The sequence below is a fragment of the Eurosta solidaginis genome, chromosome 3 (genome assembly GCF_040869045.1).
Source record: "Eurosta solidaginis isolate ZX-2024a chromosome 3, ASM4086904v1, whole genome shotgun sequence".
Taxonomy (NCBI): Eukaryota; Metazoa; Arthropoda; class Insecta; order Diptera; family Tephritidae; genus Eurosta; species Eurosta solidaginis.
Genome location: NC_090321.1, coordinates 280,356,889 through 280,381,339, shown reverse-complemented (window position 1 = coordinate 280,381,339; position 24,451 = coordinate 280,356,889). Strand labels below are relative to the sequence as shown.

The window sequence follows — 24,451 nt, the reverse complement described above, 5'->3', positions numbered from 1 at the left end:
ACATTGCACATTCATAAGATAGGTCGTGTCAGCTGACACGTTTTTTGTACGTATGTTCGTGAGTAACTGCAGCTTAAGAATGAGACGTCACTGATGTCTTTACATATCATATGTCTCTATTTATGCTCGTGGGATGTGCATGCGAACAATATCCATGTTCATATATTGTATGGCATATTACATTACGTGCAACTCCCGGAAACGAGCTTGTTGCACATGTGGAATTGTTTGACAGAACCAACTGATAAAGTTAAAAAAAGGGAAAATGAATAAAATATTGACAGTTGTTAGCATTTGGGGAATGCTATGTGTTCCACTTTTGCAAATGGCGAATGTGCTTACATCGATGTAAACTTACATATGTATGTACATAATAATGCATATTGTGCATTCATGCATATATACATATATGAATGTAGGTATTCGACATATTGAACGTAAGCTTAAATGACAGGAAATATGTATGTTTCCTAGGCTCCGCCGATATTAAATAGCAGAGAGGTAAAAAGTAAAAATGACAGGAAAAAGGATAAGCAGCATATGGAATACATGGATGTACTTTTCAACAAATAATTGCACGCAAGCATGCACAAATTAGGGTGTCCTTCATTCGTCAAATAGGTTACCTTTCATGCAAACCTAAACAAAAATTAATAGACTAATAAATCTTAACTTGAACGAACTTTTAAATTATTGATTGCATAGAAAATTTGGCTAAAATATTTTTGCAATCTCCCACCCTAATTGCGGCTTCAAGATGGGTAGTCGAATTCTGTTGAGTTTTCTACTTCATGCACCGACATGTGTTTCAAGCGAATTTCCTAGCGAGGTGGCAAGCTTGCAAATAACGTGAGATCCGAAACATAGCTGGCTAGGTATTTATCTTCTCTGACAGTCAAGCAGCAATTAAAGCGCGTGATGCGCCATACATTAGTTACACATTAGTAGAGGCATCGACTTTTAGCTGACTTAACCGAAACTGTAGGAAAGTCCATTTCTGGTTCATGGTATGAAGACGGGGTTTCACTAGCTACTTGGGTGGCTTGGGTTGAAGCAACTAGGAAAACTTTTAGCTTTGGAAAAGGGGGAAAAATCCATATAATTTTATAAGAAAACTTTCAACACTTATGGAATTGTTATTGATATCACATATTCTCAATCAACAAAAATCGGTACGGAAGTGTAAGCGCGATACCCTCCACCATAAACTCTGAGGTGGAAATTCACTCGGCCGTTAAAAAAAGAAATCTAAAAACACAAGAACAAATTATTTATAGGTATAACCCAGACTTGTTAAATAATGATTAGTAATGGTAATGATTACCCGTTTAATTGATTATTTTATTTAAGAGCATTTTAATGACTAATTGCTATTATTTTCTATTTTTAATGATTACTTTCCAATTGATTACAAAAATAATCAAAACAAATTATTTTTTTACGATTATTGAAAAAGCTTTTCTGAGTACTTTTAATTATTTTTGATTACTTTGATTTTTTCGATTAATTTTGATTATTGTTTCTTTTTTATTATCTTTGATTTTTCTTTTCGCTTTGTTGAAAGAAAAATTCTCGTATGTAGCATGCACGGGATAATTTCTACATACAATTACAATTTAGGATTCAATAGTAAATCGTAAGCGTTTATCTAGGCGCAGAGATACTTAAAACATATAGGGCGAATAGTGTGTGAGCGTTAATTTAAACATATTCTCATTTCACAAAATATTGCCCACTAAATAAGAAAATCAGAGCTATTTTGTATAGCACCAGGTGACTTAGCTCGAAATTTAAAATCTAAGAGTGTAACATGAGGGCAATAACTTTGCCAGAAAAGAAAACACCATTAGTGATACTGATCACAGGTTTATTCATTTGCAACTATTAGTGAATTCACAGAGGTGACACTTCACTGAACTTTAAGGCAAAACGGAGTGAGGGAAAATTTCACAGAGACTGAGCTCTCGTGTTTACGAGGTAAATGAATATTCCCTTCATTAACTACGCAAAAATCTTGGCATAGTTCTCAGGTCCAAATTTAGCTAGAAAATTTATGTTGATTAAAGACCTAAAAACCTCTGGCAGCTTATTGCACCTACAAAAGGACAGAAGGACTGTCTCCGTCTATTATCAGTGGCATGTGCAACACAGTAATTCATGGGAGGCCGTACACAAAAAAAAATAAGAGAACCACAGGCACTCTAAAATATATATGACGTGGCTGGAGAGCGATTAAGCGGTGTCTAAGCTAATATATCGTCTGATAAGGAATATATTAGAGCAATTGTTGACTTCCAAACACATAACATAAAATATCGCTCGAGGAAGGAATATTACAACCTTCACAGACGGTTCAAAACTTGAACTGGAAACTGATACGAGGTTCTAATACAAGCATTTGCAGGCCAGTGAGTGTTACCGACTTTCCAACTCCTGCAGTGTCCTCCATAGGGAGGTCAATGTTATGGAAAGAGCAGCTATGATTCTCGAGAACAATACAGTCTTGTCTCGCTGGCGTCCATAGGGTATCTCAATGTCTCAAACTGCTGGGTTATCTCCTGAAGATAGTTAAGGAATACACTATGAGGGCAACGAGTTGTTAACCAACCGAGATGACTGTTAGGTCTCAAGGGCCCAATGGCCATATTAAGATAAGAAATGAAAAAGCTTCCTACTTAAGCTAAACAAATATTCAGTGAGAATGCAAACGGGCGCCAGTACAAACTCCTCTGCAGATGCTGTCAATATAAGGAGGAAAATAAGTTGATTCATCACTTAATCTGCCCATAACACGGGCTGCAAAGAAGGTGACTACGAAGTTGGATCCTTCACCCCTACTCAGGTTCATAAGGAAAGGCAAGTGGAAGTGTGGGGCATTCACATTTACACATACGCATACACTTTTTTATTGGTTTGGTAATTTTATAATATTAAGGGGTATTGGGCGAAAATACCCAATTTGGTTAATCATGGACACCCTAATATACACCTCTACCTCTGATTTTATCGTATGTATCCACATCAAGTTAGCAAATATGTATGTATAACTTTGCTGATAAAAATACTCATGTTATTTTGACAGACTTGTTTATTGTATTTTCAACAAGTTATGCAACAAAGTTTATTTCTTTCATCATGACGCCCTGCATTTGCAATAGAAACTTGGTGCTCCTCATCTGATTTCTTGAAATGAGTTTGCCTTCAATTGTTTGCAACCAAGCACCTTTGCACATATCGTACGTAGTGATTTCTGTCAGTGAAATTGTTGGTTATACATTTTCTAAGTATTCTTTTTATAAACGAGCTGGTGTACCATAGTTGAGTTTTCTTCCTCAAAGCTTCAGTCAAGATGCTATTTGGAGTTTTGAAAGAAATTATGAACATGTCCCAAAGTATTTATATGCGGATGTAAAAATTGTATGTGTGGTGAAGATAATTTTATTTGTGGGTAAAATTTATGGTTCAGGGGTCTTGAAAAATTAATTGAATTGTTATTAGTTTGGCTTGTCTTTGTCATATAAAGTTCCTACAATTTGAAGAGCTAATATTTGGAAGAATTTTAAACGTTCGTCCATCTACCCGTAATATGAATTCTGCATACCTATATTGAATAAATAACAGTTGATGCCCACAAGAGAGACAAGTAAAAAAAAAGATTGCGATGTGTAAACATACAGCTGTACGTCCAACAAACAAATATTTTAAAAAAACTTTGGCTCGAACCGTGGTTGAATAAACCCGAACGGAAGAATTCAAGTCCGGCGCAAACTTCTGTAAGAACAAAAATGGCGACCTTGCAACTGGTATCTAGAGAGTACTTAGATAATGGACACTCTGCTCTCTTAAATTGATACAGCGATGTACCGCCCAGGGATGATGAACCCGATCCCGCAATCGATGATGATGGGATTAATATCCCCCACCCGATAATGGCGAAGTCGGAATAGATAGATTCAAAAGAAACAAAGGCGCGTGTGCTGATTGATTGCCTGCGGAGTTATTCAAATACGGCAGCGAGGAGTTGGTAAAAACCATGCATCATGCTTGACGATTGGAATCTAAGTATCCTTTGTACAGTCCACAGGAAGGGGGATCCTGAAAATTGTGCCAACTATGACGGAATCAGCCCTCTCAATATCGCATATAGGTTGATTGGACCCTATCAGTGCGGCTTCAGACCTGGCTGATATAGATTTTCACTATGCGTTAAATCTTTAAAAAAAAACCCACTACTTCGAAAAGAATTGACATACATCTTTTCTAATATGGTGAAGAAGTATAGACCATAAAAACATCAGATGAGGCGACTATGGGAGTATTCGAGAGAAAAATTCTTCGAAAGATTTACGCGCATATCCCAGCGAATAAAACACAGTGACTATAACATGTTGTTTTATATGGGAACCCTCCTAAGGAAGCAGAGGAAGAGGGCAGCTCCCACTATGCTGAATGGACTAGGTGGATAATGACTTAATACCAAATGGTTCCTGTTGGCAGAGCGAAGAAGCGCCTGATGCGCCTTGTTGGACGGTCATAACCGTTTAAACGGTTAAGCGCCAATTAAAAAGTTTGTAAGTAAATATAGATACAACCAAATTGTGCTTCCACTTGGTCTAGTACAATCCATTGAATTTGATGAATTGATAACAATCTGATAAAAAAATCAGCAAATTTTCGATAGAAGATAACTTTTCCAAAACAAAACGAATATCGATATCTTTCGTCAACAAATCAAAAACTTGTCTATTACAAATTGATAAAACCCCTATAAACCGTTGATAAAAATGCGATAATGGATTTTATCGAGAAACGCTGCAATAAAAAATTGATAACCTGTCTATACCTCGTCAGTAAAAGTCTGATTATACTCTAAAAACAATTGGATAATCGAAATTTTTTCGATAACTGCTCGATGTCAAATGGATATTTTTTTCAGAAAAATTACGATAACTTGTGGATAAACTGATATTTTCATATATTTTAGTCAGCACCGCCAGAATCGCTAGTCGGAAAACGTTTACGAAGTTTTTCGTTATTTCCACAAACTACATACAAATGTCTACACGATGTTCCAACTTTCACAAGGCCCAATATTCTAGTGACTATATAGCGATATGTTATGATTGTAGCAATTGAACCATACGAGAATCTTTCGACATAGTGCCCCAGTCCAAAAGATTCTAACCCTACGCTTAGTAGCTAACAACCTCTACAAAGATTTTACATATTTTCCTTTCTGGCTCTTCTTTTTAGGGAATCTGTCACGGTTTCCCCTCACCTTATCTGCCGTCACTAAAATTCTATCGCGATCTGTTAGGGTATTGTGACAAATATTAGTAACACTAAGGTATACTATCATCTCTAAGCCAATACTAAGCAGTGACTTGTATGCTATACATATGTCCATACAAGCAGCGGAGAGCAACGCACAAACACATGCATATATCTGAGATACTCCCAAAAGTAGGCAATCGTCTGTTGAAGTATCACTCACATATACACGCGCATGGGCTATGCGAGAAGCTATAACAATCGTGCATCTGTAGTTATAGCTGAAAAATTTATAGCTGGTAAACGAGTAGTAAATTCTAGAAATAGAGACGTCTAGAAATATGCAAACGAGACATTACAGAGTATAAAAGTAGTTAAAGCTGAGTAAGCAGTATTCAGTTTGATTTAAACACGCTATCTGTTGAGAATAAGAAGTGTTATTTTGAAAGTAGACTAATAAAGACCATTTTGCATTATTTAATATTGGAGTTATTTATTCAACATTTTAGTGATTCTATTGCATGCCTAAAAAGTTAACCTATAAAAATCAAATTTTGCTTCAAGCAAAGTCGAGCTTTTCTCTAGAAAGGCTTTCAACCATTTTTTAATTTTAACTAACAACAATGACTAAAACTGCTGCAGTGAAACTCAACCGTCTCAAACATATACGAACATCCCAATATTGGCTTACGTGGCTATTGTGTAGCATAGCTGAACTGCATTTGTGCACCTCCTCTTTTGAGATGCTCTGCACTAGGCACCTACTTTTAATAGCACAGGCGGCACAGCGGCACAGCTTTTCAAAAGGATCCCAAACCACAAATGCACTTCACTATTTGTAGCGGAACCGCATTGATAATTCAATTTTGAATATCGAATTCATGGGCTTTGTTAGAAAATACAAAATATGAAATGCGGCGTATGTAGCACAGAAAGCCAGGGAAGTGGTTGCAGTTTTCTGTAATAGATTTGTTTGCTGCTAATTTGTTTTTACTGCGGTGCGTGTGGGTGTGTGTACATTGTTGTTATAGCTGTGGGCTTACAATGCATAGTTGATGAACAAATCTAATAACATGTGGCTGGCACAATTTGTTTTTAATGCTAATATTATTTTTTTGCAAAGCCAAATTTTTGTCATCATATGCGGGAAGGTGGGAGGAAAAATAAAGAGCTAGGTAAAGCACACTTCAAATTAGTATTAAGTAATATTTTCAAATGGTTTTTTTTTTTAAATAGTACATAAAGCTCAACCTAATTTGCATCAATTGATATTAATGGACGATTTCGAGTTTTAGTAGATACTGAGATATTGGTTTGGTTTTTTGTCATAAACACCAGGAATGCAAATTGGTTCCAACCGAACCAGTTTATAAGCCGAGCCACCCGCTATTTTGTGGTTTTGGGCCGAAACGAATTTATTTCTCCGATTTTCTTGTGAATTTTTCATGTGATAAATTGAGAATTTTTTTCAATATTAATTTGTTAACCCCTGAAATTATATGTAAATTTTAACCATATGTAAGGTTGAACTTGCCGGTACCTTAGGACCTCATATAGAATGTGTGCGAAGTATTGTTAGAAGTTTGTTTTACGACCAAACAACAATACCGGAGAAACTTGAAGCATTCTGGGAACTATAATACCTGCTACTTCTAGATCCAATAATTGGAGTCTTAGTCTGACGAACGTAGGACACAATCACACTGCTAACACTGATGACACAGCATCGAGTCAAGAGCCTAGCGTCTTCTATTTTTAGTGAAAAGTAACTTTATTGGTCTAAGGTCCTGAACTGCGCATGAACTTCGACACAGCCCGTGCTCGGTTTAACGCCTTTCCCGCTTGGTCGATCATGTGCAACTTTTTCCTTCTTATTATTCCGCCCGTTCTGAGTGGGACGTATACGGTTCAAGCTTCGAAGGTTGCAGTTTTCTAAGCTTTTTTATTTCCATCAGTTCCCATTTTCCCGGTGACACAATATAGATGTGTGTATTCTCCATATCCCTATTATGTTGTACTATGCGACATGATTGCCTTGACTGCTGCTTGGCAGTAAATTTTAAAGTTCACGCGGCTGCTGTCTAAGCTACTTCCCTGAAGGATTTCTTTTTGAAGTCGTTACCTCAAAAAATAGAGGAAATGTGAAGGTTATCAACGCTTAGACAAACGGAGGCCTGGAAACAGCCCCAACCGCTACACTTTTTGTCATTCTGCTCATCTCACCTTCATACCTGGTCGCAAAGAATATAGCACCAACAACGCCATTGCAGATAGAGCGCAGACTATATGGCAATAGTCTTATACCGTTAAAAGCATTGAATGAACAAAGTACTTGGCCTCCGTACCTGCCCTTCGATGCAGTTTTTAGAGCGACAATAGTGAAATGTTGGCGAAAGGGCGCTCAAATTGCGGAAGGGGCGACACACCTAAAAATTTGTTATAATATAAAATCCTTAGAAGTAAACGGGATACGGATAAATATACATTTATATTGGATCCATGGGTATATGGAAATATTTGGAAATGGAAAAGAAAGTAAACTAGCTAAAGGGAGTGTATTCCTAAAAGAGTGTACCCTAGACGTTCCAATCAAATTGGGTGAGTTTTAAAGAAGGAGAAATTTGGCCATTATGGAGTAAGCAGCAAATTTATGGAACCAAAAGTGGGAGGCCAACGTATCGTGGATCATGGGCAGGTCTTAAGCCCTTAGAATAATAAAGTTACTCTTATCACTAAAAAGAGAGGACTGTAGGCTTACGATGCGTAGTTTAACTCGACACTGCCTTCTGAGTCATGTGCTCTTGAAATAGCACTCGCCAGTTACAGCATATGCAGAAAGTGCGGGTTACAGAAGGAGCGATCGATATATAAGGAGTGCCACAGCTATCAGATCTAGAAGCAGCGAGTAGCATACGTTCTGGAAAGCTTCAATTATTTGATGCGAAGGCGAAATTACTTAATTGCCTAGTTCCTGAGTTTTTACATTGTTTTTCTGGTTGGCCGTTGCTCAAACTTCTGCTAGCAGCGTACTCATTCAGTATATATGGAGTCCTCACGATGCAGCCAACTCAACCGTAACTATCGCGAAGACAGCTTCAAAATGGTACCGAAACCTTCTCAAACATCTAAGAACCAAATCACAAAAGACAGAATTTCGAAAAACTGCCGAAGACAACCCCTTATGATCAATGCAGACCAATAATGGCCATAAGATGATACCCAAATAAGTTTCATGACGATCCTGAATGGATTCTAAATCAAAATAGAAAAAAGGCACATTCATGCTTCGGGCAAGTGGGCAACGATACCTAATTTAATTTCTTTGGAATCCACGTTATCAAGTCCATACAGACAACTTCGAATTAATACAAAAACAATTTTTACTATTTGCCTTAAGAAATTCTCAATGGGACTCTTTAACTAATCCTCCACCTTATACTAATCGATTAAAGCGTATCAATCTACCAACTCTTGCTAGCCGAAGGGAAATGCTTCATGGCAAAACTTTTAAATGGATAAATTTCTAGCCCATTCCTTCTGAACGAAGTGAACTTTTGCATTTCCTCTCGGACATCGAAACACTTCAATCCTCTTCTGCTGAAACAATGTAGAACTAATCTCGAACAAAATGAACCTTTTCGGCCTTTATGCCAAGTTTATAACTCTCACTCAAACACATTTGATAGCTCGGACCTCCTTTTTACTATAAAAGAGATTGTTCTCACCTCTCTTAATAATTAATGTATAATACGTTTGTTTCTGTTCTCTTTAAGCATTACGTTTGGTTGATGAAATCTCTCTGTAGCTGAGCAGTCTCAGATCTCGACGCTTGGAAAACCGTTGCCCATCAAAGACTCGGCAAAAACAAAAACACAAAAACAAAAGTTATTATCTATATATATAAATCGATCGCGTGAACAGGATTAGCCTGATTTCATTGGGCCACTTGCGCGCAGCGCGCTGCCACAACGTCCATTTAAAAAAAAAAAATCAAAATCATAATTATAACGATTGTTTTTCCTCCTCGTGCACACTATCACCTTTTTTCCGTTTTACTTATTCTTCGATTCTATTTTTCGAATTTTGTTCATTCCCATTAATTTATTTGGAGTCAAGTTGCGCCCATAAATCATGTACTACATAGTTCACACAACGTTTGAAAAGTTTAAAATGCTCGCAAAGTTCACAAATGTGTTTGTGGGTAATCCCTTACACCTTGACAAGAGATATGTATATTTATACATCAAAAAGGTAAAACATTCCAAATATATTAGAAAATGGCACTAAATAATGTTACGCATACGCCACGTACTACCAAATAAGTGAAATAAGTCTGCAAATTTACAACCCAACAATATTTTGGGAGCATATGTACGTTGCGGCTGAATGATAAAGCACAAGCTGTGTATGTAATAAGTAGAATTGCTCTCATACCAATTGGTATGTCACTTTTTCACTGTTTTATTTACGCTTGATCGCTTTGGTTGTGATTGTGACAGTGCGGACCACATGCGGACCATTATTCAAATGAAGCTCTGACACAGCAATAGCGACATTCATTTATAACGCTATCGCGCGCAAACAAACAAACAGTTACCCAAATACAATAACAAATACTTACAAACCAGGGGCGTAGCGACGGAGGGCGACGGTTTGGGGGTTTAAACCGCCTCCCCTTGCCTAAGCATCATTTGATTTTTTAGGTCGTTACAATACAAATATTTGATGTTTTTATGTCTATGTTAATAAATTTGTTTATAATTCTGCTACGTATTTACTTTGTTGGTGATATTATATTTTTAATAGGCAAGCATATGTATGTACGAAGTGAACATTTATATTTTAATCATATTCTGTCTCATAATAATTCTGCAATTTATTAAATATACAAATGTACATGTTAACTTTTACTATAACTTCATAAAGAATTTTCCTTGTAAATTTGCCTAACGACCATCTAAATACATATCAGACAGAGCAGAAATCGAACACAACAACGTTCGATTACATTCGGCAACATGATCGTGTTCAATGATCCAATTTGCTTAAACGAACATAATCCACATTGATTTAAAATCAACCAACTTATTGCATGCGTGAATATAGTCAATTCAGGCATTTGATCGTTTGCCACAGCCGCGATTACATTCATCGGAATAAAAAGGCAAATATGAAAGCTCCATGCGTTTGAATATTTGCATGATTCTTCTGCCCTTACGTCGCGGCGACAAGCTGCATATAAACATACATATAAACATTGCTTACGGTTCTGTTTGTTTGCCGAACTAAACGATACTAATTCTCGTGCTTTGATTTTATTCTCCACATTTAAATAATGTTAAATTTAGAGCATTTTTTCGAAGTGTATATACATTTCCTATTTTGAAATATAATGCAAATTTGAAAATTTTTTTCCATGTGGAAAACACATTATTATAATGTAATATCTACATTTTGTTTTCATATCAAAAACTCATTTCAAAAATGTAAAATTCAAATTATTTGATAAATGAAAAAATAATGTGTTTTTCACATTTTAAAATGTAAAAAACACATTAGTGTTTTTTCCGTGTAGATATCACTTTTTTAAATTAAACTTTTTTCTATTCCATCAGTTTCTTTCTTTTGAATTTTATATACGTATACGTTAGATCTCATGAATAGGCTCAAAAAGCATGAATTCTACTTATTCTTGAAGGAGGTACTTCGGTTTTTTTTTATCATTTTATCTATGATTAACATTACAGGAATGCGATTCTGTGGCTTTTCTTAATGTTCATATGTTGTTGGAAATCTTGTGTATGCTTCCAGTAACAACGGCAACGAACGAGAGATCTTTGTCAACTCTTAGGCTGATTAAAAACTATTTTAGAAACACGATGAGTGAAAATCGATTGAATGGCTGTGCATCACTAAGTATCCACCGTGATCAAATTGTTACCGTTGATGAAGTTTTAGATGAAATGGCAAAGAAAAGCCGACGCATGCGCTTGAGTTTTTAATGTAACCTTTTTCATATCATATTCTAAATACACGTACATTAATGTTAAAGCTAAAGACAAAATTTTTTTTTTATTTATTGAACTGAAAAAAAAAAAATTTTTTTTAAACCCCCCAGGCAATTTTCTGGCTACGCCCCTGTTACAAACGCAAATACCAAAACATACTAACACAAAAATACTATACATATACATTCAAGCAGGGCCATTTTTGTAATATCACTTGATAGCAATAAGCGCAAGGTTGAAAAAGTTTTTTACCTTAAAAATTTGCTTGGAAAAGTTTACGCCCATCTGAGAGTTCTTAATGGACCTAAAAAATGATTAAAGTCGAACTAAGGTATTTTTGTTGATATTTAAAACTCTTTACAAACCTTTCTAAAAAGTAGATACTGTATGTAGATTTATTTATGGGTTGGAAACTTTTTCCGACCTAGTCAACAATTTACAGTATAAACTGAGCTTCTTTTTCGTCGTATGTTAAAATACGACTTGCATTTTACATAAACTTGACGCCATGCCCTGCAATGTTATTTACTACGAATAAATTTTCCAGGAATTCCAAAGCTGTCTGATATTCCTCATTGTCATTGCATACGGCAGAATCGAGCTCAAGCAAGCTACATTGAAGCTCGAAATTGGAAAACAAAATTATTGTCTTATGAGATAAAAAATCAGATAAATCATATTCCAACAGATGTTGCACATTGCAATTTGACTCCTTAAATATGATGACCAATCAATGCAATTTTTCGTTGTTGTCCAACACTTTTGCATGTTTCAACCAATGAAAGTCATCGAATCGAAGGCTTTTGACATTTTTATCTTAAATAATATCTAGATCATACTTTATAACACTCGAAAGTAACACTCCAAATGCATAAGCACGTAAATGAATAAGTTTGACAAAACCATATTGCAATTCATATGATAACGGTTTCAATGCATGCACAAGGTCGTTACATATTTTCAAACGGGTTTATTTAGCTGGGCTCTGTGTAGCGTTGTTTACGAATTTTGTAATTGAAATTTAAGTAACTTCCCGATAAGCTGCAAGCTTGAAACTTGGAATATAGTTCAGAACCCGATGACAGTGCAATAAAAAGAAAAAACTCCGCTAGGTGGCGCATGGATCGATATATTTTAAAAAATCGTATTTTTGGTACGATTTCGCTCATATTTGGAAGACATATTACATGCAGAAATGAAAGCGCAAAATGAAAAAAGGGGGCGCAAAGATAGAGGTATTCAAAAAAATTGTATTTGTGATCTGATTTGGCTCTATTGGGAGCAATATTACATGCAGTCTAATAGACGTGAACTGAACTACTTTAGAGCACAAAAGTTCAATCTTTTTAAGCGAAATTTTAGTAAAAAATCAAGTTCCGGTAGAAGCAATCGTCGGGAAAGAGCCATTATAATAATGAGGCACTAAATGAACTAAATAAATAAAATAAAATGTAAGGCGCGATAACCTGTGAAGAGATTTTAGGCCGAGCTTCTCTTCCAATTTGCAAAGTGCTCCTTTTTAATTTTTATTACAAATTGTCGGGACGGGTCGTACTCGTTTTATGCCGACTCCAAACGGCATCTGCAAGATGAGTTTCGCTGAGAGCTGTTCATGGCAGAAATTCATTCGGAGTGCTTGCCAAACACTGCACTGGGGCGACCCCGCTTAGAAAAATTTTATTCTAATTAAAAAATCTTAATTTTGATGCTGCTTTGCCCGGGGGCGTGAACCCAGGATCTTCGGTGTGTTAGGCAGATCACACTAGCATCACACCACGGCGGCAGCCAAATTAACTAAATATAATGAGAAATAATAAGCAATTAAATAAAAACTAAAAACTTGAAAATAAAATAATTAAAAAAACTTTATATAAATTATATATATATATTGAAAACATTAATTATATTAGGTAAGAATAATACTAAAAGCTTGAACATAATTAGGTAGGTACTAGGTACTGGTCGTCACACTCCTCATCAATCTAGGGCGTTGATCAGACAAATAAATAAAAGAAGTTCTATTGCATGGGAAGTTAAAGTGTATTGAAATTTTATGGAGTTAGCAGCTTTTCATATTTTTTTTTGTGGATTTAGTGAATCTGGACAATAAATACATACTTTTCTTTTACCACCATATGCGAAATCGCCTCTCCACCATTATCAAAAAGTCGGTTTAAGTTGAGTGCGAAGATTTTACCGCATCGTCGACGATATCAGTTTATGCTCAAGTTATGGTTTGTTTTGTTATTGTAGATCTGAAACATATAGACCATCAGCAGTTGGTAAAGTATCGGAGAAAACTATTGAGGTAAAGCATCGATACTTTATTCAGTACTCAGAAAAAATAATTGAGTACGAAATACCCGAGTATTTTTTGGAAAAGTATCGATACAACCCACTCATTACTCGTATCATTCTATCTTTAGTTATACCTACTATTTAAAAATAAAAAAACAATTTTTCAATTATTAAATATATAAAAAAAAAACAAGTAAGGAAAGCTAAGTTCGGGTGTAACCGAACATTACATACTCAGTTGAGAGCTATGGAGACAAAATAAGGGAAAATCACCATGTAGGAAAATGCACCTAGGGTATCCCTGGAATGTGGTTGTATGACATGTGTATCAAATGGAAGGTATTAAAGAGTATTTTAAGAGAGAGTAGGCCATAGTTCTATGGATGGACGCCATTTAGGGATATTGCCATAAAGGTGGACCAGGGGTGACTCTATAATGTGTTTGTGCGATATGGGCATCAAATTAAAGGTATTAATGAGGGTTTTAAAAGCGAGTAGCCCTTTGATGTAAATGTGGACCAAGGTGATCTAAAAAATCATCTGTCGCGTACTGCTAATTTATTTATATATGCAATACCACGAACAGTATTCCTGCCAAGATTCCAAGGGCTGTTGATTTCGCCCAGCAGAACTTTTTCATTTTCTTCTACTTAATATGGTAGGTGTCACACCCATTTTACAAAGTTTTCTAAAGTTATATTTCGCGTCAATAAAACAATCCAATTACCTTACCATGTTTGATCCCTTTTTTCGTATTTGGTATAGAATTATGGCATTTTTTTAATTTTTCGTAATTTTCGATATCGAAAAAGTGGGCGTGGTTTTAGTCAGATTTCGGCCATTTTTTATACCAAGATAAAGTGAGTTCAGATAAGTACGTGGTTTAGTAAAGATATATCGGTTTTTGCTCAAGTTATCGTGTTAACGGCCGAGCGGAAGGACAGACGGTGGACTGTGTTTAAAAACTGGGCGTGACTTGAACCGATTTCGCCCATTTTCACAGCAAACAGTTACCGTCATAGAGTCTATGCTCATACCAAATTTCAGAAGGATTGGTAAATTTTTGTTCGACTTATGGCATTAAAACTATTCTAGACAAACTAAATGAAAATGGGGGGAGCCACGCCCATTTTGAAACTTTCTTTTATTTTTGTATTTTGTTGCACCACATCATTACTGGAGTTGAATGTTGACATAATGTACTTATATACAGTATTGTAATTGTTTGTTAAAATTTGACTTTTAAAAAATTTTTTTTTAAAAAGTGAGTTTGTTCTTCATCCGATTTTTCTCATTTTTATTTAGCACATATATAGTAATAGGAGTAACGTTCCTGCTAAATTTCATCATGATATCTTCAACGACTGCCAAATTACAGCTTGAAAAACTTTTAAATTACCTTCTTTTAAAAGTGGGCGGTGCCACGTCCATTGTCCAAAGACTTACTACTTTTCTATTCTGTGTCATAAGGTAAACCCACCTACCAAGTTTCATCGCTTTATCCGTCTTTGACGATGAATTATCGCATTTTTTCGGTTTTTCGAAATTTTCGATATCGAAAAAGTGGGCGTGGTTATAGTCCGATATCGTTTATTTTAAATAGCGATCTGAGATGAGTGCCAAGGAACTTACATACCAAATTTCATCAAGATACCTCAAAATTTACTCAAGTTATCGTGTTAACGGAAAGACGGACGGACGGACGGACATGGTTCAATCAAATTTTTTTTCGATGCTGATGATTTTGATACATGGAAGTCTATATCTATCTCGATTCCTTTATACCTGTACAACCAACCGTTATCCAATCAAAGTTAATATACTCTGTGAGCTCTGCTCAACTGAGTATAAAAAAATAATTATCATAAAAACTGTTGTTCTGGCTTTGAGCTCGAATTGAACCTTAAATCCTTTATCAATAGGCGGATAAAAGCAAAACAATTGTATAGTAGAAAATTTTTTAGCCCGGCGCTTATCGATATTACCATCGATAAAATTGTCCTAGCTTATTGTGGCCACTCTAATACATATTCATTTATTTTACTATGCACATTTTAAATTGTCACACGAGAAATTCGTACAATTCCAACGCCAATACATTCGCACAGCTGGTGTAATTGTGTTATTTGAGTCACGCATTCACTCGCTGTTAGATATTTTGAATTTTTGAATTTAATGCTCGACCTCCCGATGGCTTCCAACGCGAAATTTCATTAATCGATAAAAAGTAATTCATTTTTAAAAAGCTTTTAAAGTTCATTCCAATGTATTCGCATCTACTTCTCTGGCCAGCATGCATTCACAAACACACTTATACGTACATTTATGTAAATTAAAGTTTTAATAAAAAGCAAAAAAAAAATAATTTTCATTGACGTTTAGTTATGCATACAATTTTATTTATCGCGATTAAATAATTTAAAACTGCATATTCGGCATTCTGTTATTGTTGGCATTTCATTGGCATTTAATGGAAGAAATAATTATTTTCTATTTGATAGAGATAATTACAGAGAAATGTATGTGCGTTGTAGAGTGCAAAAATTGCAATAGTATGCACACATTAGACCGACCGACTTGGAAAAAACATCTTCAATGTTTTTGTCCCATAAAGTTTTTAAGCAAAAACATCAATGTTCAGTACTGGCAAACCTCCGTTTGGAGGCGTTACGTAGCGTGGTAAAAGGCATGAAACAAGTTTCAATGCAGTTTTTGCTAATACAAAAAATGTCAAAACTGAAGTGTGGCGTGATTTTTTATATGACGCGGCCCTTATAGTTTTTTTTTGAGTATGCGGTTTTATAAACCAATCAATTTTAGTTTAAGTAATCCAAAGGAAAGTGGTTTAGGTGGCCCGCTTTAAAAATTTTGTCGCCATTGTGTTCGAAAAACAAGCTATTTCAAGTAAAAATTACGATCTATGATTAGATATAAATCAAAAATATCTCCCTTATACTTTAGAGCTTTTATCGATTATCCCAATCAATATTGGCTCACCACTAGCTGGAGGTGGGCAACTTCTCTTAACTTGCTATTATCAAGCTTGAATAAGCATATGTCTTCCTTTAGTTGAAATTGTTCAAGTGGAATGATATTATTGTCATTGCAACTTCAAGGGTCATTCCATCTTTCTACGACATCATCCATTATTATAAGAGACCTAGGTATATGAGACATTATGAGCTTCATTTTCGCACGTAGAGAGAGGACTTTACTTTTTAAGAGCTTCATTATTCCTAAATTGGTAAATCCCGCGGCCGGGAGTCGCTCGCTCTATATATTAGTCCGAACTTTTCTATACGGTCTATAACTGAGTTTTCGGGTTTCACTTAAAATATTTATTTCAATATATTTAATATTTAAAAAAATATTCAAATCTTTTTGTTCTTATAGATTACTAGAGTACCCTTCGGACTTTATTCTGCCCGAAAATAGGTTTTCCTACATTTTTTTTTATATATTGAGGCTCTATTCACTATCTATTCCATTCTCTTCTGATCTATCTTGCATTTTCCTTATCATTCTTGACCATCTCTTATTCCATTTGACTTAATCCCATTTCAACCAGTTCCGAGTCCCACTCCCATTCCAAATACCGCTTCCACTCTCATTCCTACTCACACATCCACTCCTACTCCAACTAAACTTCCCATTCCCATTCCCACCTCCATTTTGTCCCACTCCCACTACAGCTTCCTCTCCCATTCTCTTTCACCTCAATTTCCTCATATATGCTTCCCCTCCCAATTTTTTCACTTCAATTTCCTCATATATGGAATCTTTGTACCAAATATCGAATACCTGCTTCACTTGGCTGTCCGGTATGCATTTTCATATTGTACCTTCTGCAAAAAAAGCGTTTTACTTTTGACTATCCCTGTTCCTATCCATGTTTGATCCCTGTTGCCGTATCTTTCCCTTTTCCCGTTCAGAAGTTATGACCAATTGAAGAAATGATAGTTCCCACTTTCAGTTCCCAATTTTTTTTTTTTTTTTTTCAAATTGTGAAGTTTTTTTTAATAACAAAATATTTGGGAAATCCATACATTTGACCATTTTTCAAACAAATTAGCTATTTAAGTTATCCAAGTTAAAATTGTTTTAGACTTAATATTTAAATTACAAAATTAACAAATATTGTTTTTTTTTTTTCAGGTAATATCTTAAGAGATCATTGCATTAAAATTCATTTGTTTTCAAACAATACATTCAAATCCTAACGAGGGATATAGCATAAGAGGTAAGGAGAGTTTCTAAGCCGTACTACTACCGGTTATTACCGGATATTACCAATCTCATAGCGCATGGCTCTTTTAAAACAACTTACATTATTAATAAAAATGTTTATTCCGAAACTAGTTGTAAATTTAAAAAATTTGCTAATGTTTTTGGTTATTGTTATATAAAGGCCGTCTTATTAAAGTTTCGTTTATTGTATTTCGTATATAATTTTTTGGAAACATAAGCGAAATGTTTATGCTCCCATAACAAAATTTTCGAAATGCTCGGGCCTCGTCAATACTAAGAAGAAGAATTTTCACGTATGCTTCTAACTTATGTTCATATATAAATTTACTTAATTGGCGCTTAACAGTTTAAACTGTTATTGGTCTCGCTTAATAATACAAAAAAAATGGCAATTTCTTTTTAATACGCTTATATTAGCTTCACTTGTATGTATGCTTGTTTGTAAGTCTCTAGGCTAGGCGCGCAAAGTAGAGTTAGACCAATCTAGCGGGAATTATTGAAGACTTGCGGAAGTGGCTAAACAACTTGCTACAAAACGAGTTGTACCTAATGGCAGAGGTACGAACCTCTGTGCTACGGTGCTATCAACATCAAACATCTAAGTGGATTGAAGATACAAAAACGGCACCATATTTACGTAGTTTTTAGTTTTTATACCCAGCTGTACTTGTACACAGGGTATTATAACTTTAATTGGATAACGGGTGGGTGCACAGGTATAAAGGAATCGAGATAGATATAGACTTCCATATAAGAAAATCATCAGTATCGAAAAAAAATTTGATTGAGCCATGTCCGTCTATCCGTCCGTTAACACGATAACTTCAGTAAATATTGAGATATCTTCACCAAACTTAGTACACGAGCTTATTTGGGCCCATAATAGATTGGTATTGAAAATGAGCGAAATCAGATGATAACCACGCCCACTTGTTATATACATATATAACATTTTGGAAAACACAAAAAACCTGATTATTTAGTAAATAATACACCTATAATGTTGAAATTTGACGCGTGGACTGATATTGAGACTCTTGATAAAAATTTAAAAAAAAAAATGTTTAAAATGGGTGTGGCACCGCCCTCTTGTGATAAAATCAATTTTACAAATATTATTAATAATAAATCAAAAATCATTTAACCTATCTTTTATATAAAAGATTTTTAAAAGGGTCTTTATATCAATGGAAGGAAGGAACTTTATACCAGTGGTATTTCATTTCCCAAGTGGATTTATAACAATAAATAGGAAAAAGTTCAAATTTTAAAAAATGGCCGTGACACCGCCCCTTTTATGACTATGCAATTTTTTATGTTTCGGGAGCCGTAACTCGAAGAAAAATTTGTTCAGAATAGAACCATATGTATATGTATTATTGCGCAACCTTGTAACACTATTAAGCACACAAAACAAACAACAACAGCATTTCAAGTGTACAGCTGGGTATGTAATGTTCGGTTTCACCCGAACTTAGATATCCTTACTTGTTTTAAACTATATTTATATTATTGTATGTATTATTCCGTTTCGTTAGGTGTGGAATATTGCCTGATATTCTCAGTAAGGTTAAAAAGAGATTTAAACGTACTTCACCAGTCAGAGGAGACGTTGGTAGAGCAGAACTCTATAGAGTCGGTGAGTTTCACACGGTTAAGAAATTTTACTCACATATGTATATCTGAAAATGTTTTGCGCAACGTTTGTAACGAAACCAAATTTGGTCAAGAATGTATATTATACCGGCTTGAGTAAAAAAGTAGCTAGTATAACTGTATAAGAAAACTTATCAAATAACCTTATAAGCACTGGTACAAAAATTTCAGCATATTGAAAAATGCTATTAAAGTGCTAACAGCTTCCTCATTTCTGATTTTATTTTTCTTGGCAGGGAAGCACTGACAGGAAAAGAAATTTTATCATTATATTCGTTACTGACTGTGTGACTGAACTTTTCTGAAAAGTCCCGGCACCAAGTTTTGTACAACTGATGTATCCACGTTTAGCGACACTGTTCGCCGCATTCTTTTTCTTCTGCAACGGGTTTTGTTGGTTTCACTATTCTCAAACGTTTTGCTTTCATCTGAGCCCAATATCGCTTAATTGGCTGTTTGAGTGGATTCAAGTTTTTCCTAACATAATGTACATTGTTATATTGGAACAACTTTTGGGTGACACAAGAGTGATGCTCTGAAGCCAAGTCCGTCAAAAATATAGATTAAGCATTATAGTGACGTGATAATGACAGAAGAGGTTTTTGAAGACACTTATTTATGGTTTTCATCGTAGAGAACGGCGTGGACTTATGCTCACATTTACAAATAGCTTGCCTAATCAGACCTTTCTGCTAAACCTTTATATCAATGTCGTTTTTTCGCAGTAGAACTGGGTACCTGGCAACTTTCTTAGTGCCCTTTCAAAGACGTTTTCGTCACTTTGCTCTCATAGATCTAACGTGTAAGAGAAATGCTTTTCGACGTCCATTTTTCACTTCGTTTTGATTTTGATAAACAAATACAGCGGATATGGGCAAATAAAATACACCAAATGCCAAATTTATCCAAAGTAAGAAGTTGCTTCACATTTTGTTAAGTTTTGAAGTGGAAGCATTCATTCTGTTAACCTTCTTGAAATTTGTTTGCATCATGACGCAATAAAACCAGGCAGGTGATCTCAGTAGAACAACAACAAAAATTTCGCGGCCCTCATAATCTGGCCTTGGATTTAAAAGTAGTAGGAAGGGAAAAAAGGATGAGAAAATAGGAAGAAAAGTAGGTAAAATAGGAGGGAAGTGGGAAAAGTACAGAGGGCAAAAGTAATAGGGAGAGTGAGAGTAAAAATAATAATAAGGATAATGGTTTGATAGAAAGTAGTAAAAAATGGTTTACAAGAAAAGTAATAATAATATAAGGATAACATTAAAAGTAAAAGTGATAGGTAGACTTAGAACAAGAGCAGGAAGAGTAAGAGCAAAAACGGGAAGATTTTCGGAAGAATTAAAGGGACGTTGAAGTTGAATGGTCCGATTAATGTAAACTAGAAAATGCAGAGTGGAGAGAAATAAAAGAGGATGAAAAGGGTTAGCCAGGGGAGATAGACAAAGAAAGTGTGGACCATACCGATAGGGTTTGCTAATACGGCTGTTTCATGTTTGTCTAAACGTCAGCCCGAGCTGTTTAAAATAAAGTTTTAATAAGCCGCATATTTCTTTTTTGCCATCAATTAATTTCTTCAAGCTCTGATTTTTTGAAGCATAGCTGCTGTAAAACCTCTGCGGCATTATATTTTTTCGCCAACCACAATATTCTGCTCCTACCTTTCAACACTTCTTTTACATATATAGATGTTGGGTATTTGGACAATGTACAACCATTCCCTAGTTTTCGTTTTCCAAGCCACCTAGGTACTCATCCCCAATTTCAAGGCACTGTTCCATTTCGTCAATTATTTAATTGAGGTCAAAAGTCTCTTTCATATTCCTTAGTAGTGTGCAATGGGATAATCTGAAGATCCCGCTTTTCAGTTGCGTTGACTAAAACTTTTCCAGTTCCACTCAGAAAAAGGAAATAAATCCTCCCACAAAAGAAAATATATATCACAAGCGTTGTTTTCCTGCACGTTACTTCGTATTTCAGAAAGGTGTTAATTTAGTTATTTCTATGGTACTGAAAAATTCAATGCTGCAGATAAGTCAAGAAGCAACACGACTATGAGGGCGAAAATTGTCAAATGCGACCTCATTTTCTAATAATAGCTTCACCTGCCTGATTTTATTGCGTAATGGTTTGCCTTAACTTTGTTGTTTAAATGTTAAAAAAAAAATTATATTACTAGCAGCACTTTTCCCAGAAAATTTTTTTATTTTTAGATTTTCAAACACAGAAGTGTCGTCTATTTTCTATTTTTAGATTTTTAAACCTTTTTTGCTTTGTTTTCTCTGAGAATTTAGACTTAATTTTCAGTTAGAGGTAAATAAATAAAAATATATAAGTATTAAATTGAGAGTTTCCTTCACAAATACAAAGAAAAAACCGGAAAATATTGTAACAATAAAAATTGAGCTATGCCGTTTTTAAAGAGGAAAATCTGCATTTAAAAATAATTTTTTTTTCTCTTTAAATATTTTAAATTTGTTGTCATTCAAGCTAACGACATGCACTTCTTGATACAAAACACCGATTAAAAATTTTCCTATTTTTTATATTTGTTTCTCACTCACATTCGACTTGCGCAATATGAATTTATTCGTCGGCCAAAAGGTCAAATGCATCAATCTACAGTTCAGGATTCAATGAAGATTTAAATGTATGTGTGCATGTGTGTGAGTAAATATGCAATATTTTCTTTTCCACAAAAAACGCAAAAAAGGAAAATGGAAGATATGAAAATAAATTAATCAATTTACATGCACACAAATTTCTTCTTATATGTATTTGTGCGTTCAAATTTACCCATAAGGCCAACGTGTGAAAACTTATCTTTTTTTTTTTTTTTGTGCGTTCATGTACCCGTTAATAAATACATACATACACATGTTTGTATATGAGTTTGTGCAATTTATTTAAAAATCACAGTTTTATAGCAATTTTTATATTTACCATTCTTCATGGCATGCCATAGCGCCGCTGCCATAAGTTCAACAAACGGCCACACATACACCAACTTAATCACTTGCAACAAACTTTGCTCTTCCTGCTTTAATCTCTTTTAATTCCTTTGCTATTTCCATTTTATGTGCTGCAACTAAGCAGGACACACCTGCTCACTGACTATGTAAAGTACGAGCAGCAAACCAGCAGACAGACCATGGCATGCAACTGCATTCCTTTAAACCTTCCTGTATGGCGTAAGCGCAACAAATTTATGTAGCATTTTTTGTATAGCTTTTAAGTTTTTAATACCTTTTCGGTGGCCTTTTGTCGTAATAATGCCAGTTGCAGTATTGTTCTGGTAGTTTTTTTCATCAACCTTACCTTACCTTTACTGCTTTGCTCATTTCGGTTTATCCTTTCTAAACGGTGATTGCAGGTATATACCGTTATGTAAGTGTGTATATATGTTCAAATATAAATACAAATTATTTTTTGTTATCCAGCGAGGCAGATAATAAGGCGGATAGAGACGGTTTGTTGTTTGTTGAACTCTGTTTCGGGTAGTGCGCATTAGATGGTATAAGAATATTAATTAGAGTAATTTGGCTTGCCTTGGCTTTTACCTACTTATTTGATATCAAATTCAACGAGGTTATTTATTTATTTATTTATTAGTTTTGTTGTTTACGGCCTTTGAATTATAACTTTTAAAATATAAACGAGTTCTAGGCCAAATATTTGCATATTCTTAATAAAACACAATACGTGAATTTTTGATATAAAATTTTATTATTTAATTTGTCGATATTTCGATTTCAGTCTGAAGGCATCATCAGGACTAGATACGAAAAGAACAAACATTCATATTAAAATCATAAAAATACACATTTGTAACAAAAATATAAGTTTACGAACAGTGCAAGTCAAATAACAATAAAATGTAAATAATACAAAGCGTTATCATAAACAAAAAAAATTAACATAAGCAGAAAGTTAGCTAATGAGTAGTGAGCGCCGCTCAAGTGATATCAGCTGCAGCCTGCAGCACATATGTAGTCGATTTATATATCGATGACCTTTTCGCAATTGTGAAAACTGATACAGTGGAAGAATTGCTAAATATTCTAAATGGATACAACAGGAGTATAAAATTTATATTTGAGGTGGAGAAGGATGGAAAACTACCGTTTCTCGATAATCTTGTTATAAAAAAGAATAACCAATTATATTTTGCTTGGTATAAAAAACCTACCGCGTCAGGTAAATTAATTAACTTTAATTCTAAACATGACAAATCTACAATAGTCAATACGGCCAGAAATTTTATCAACAGAGTTCTCTCGATCAGCGATGAAGTTTATCATAAGGAAAATAATAACAAATATTCTAGAAAATAATGAATTTCCCAGACGGAAAATAAAAAACTTTATAAGAGATTATTATAAGAAACCCACTACGAGGAAAAATGCCGAAAACAATAAAATATATAAATCGACTACATATGTATGTGTCAGGCCTGTCTAACAGAATAAAATATTCAAATATTTATGACAAAGAGAAATGTAATTTAGCCTTAACCTACAATAATACGATGCGACAAATTTTCAGTAATACCAAGAGAAGAATAGTTAAATATGAGAAATCTGACTTGATATATAAAATTCTATGTAATGGTGACGGGTCCCACATATGCGACAAAGTATATGTGGGGACTACGAAATCGAAACTAAAAACGAGGATTTCCGGGCATAAAACGAATATTAGAGCATCCTCCACTGTTTATCAAAGAGTTCACCTGCAAGCTGCAGGTGATATCACTTGATATTTAGCAACTTTCTGCTTATGTTAATTTTTTTGTTTATGATAACGGCTTTGTATTATTTACATTTTATTGTTATTTGATTTGCACTGTTCGTAAACTTATATTTTTGTTACAAATGTGTATTTTTATGATTTTAATATGAATGTTTGTTCTTTTCGTATCTAGTCCTGATGATGACTTCAGACTGAAGTCGAAATATCGACAAATTAAA

General features: G+C 34.6%; 1 protein-coding gene across 7 annotated transcripts in view; it reads left to right on the top strand.

Moving 5' to 3' along the window:
• Liprin-gamma (liprin protein kazrin) overlaps nucleotides 1-24,451 on the top strand; it is a 512,121-nt gene that overhangs the window by 313,913 nt on the left and 173,757 nt on the right. For all 7 annotated transcript variants that reach the window (XM_067776680.1, XM_067776681.1, XM_067776678.1 and 4 more), the window contains one exon: nucleotides 17,733-17,817. The gene's annotated coding sequence lies outside the window, so the exon portion shown is untranslated. The remainder of the gene's footprint in view (nucleotides 1-17,732; nucleotides 17,818-24,451) is intronic.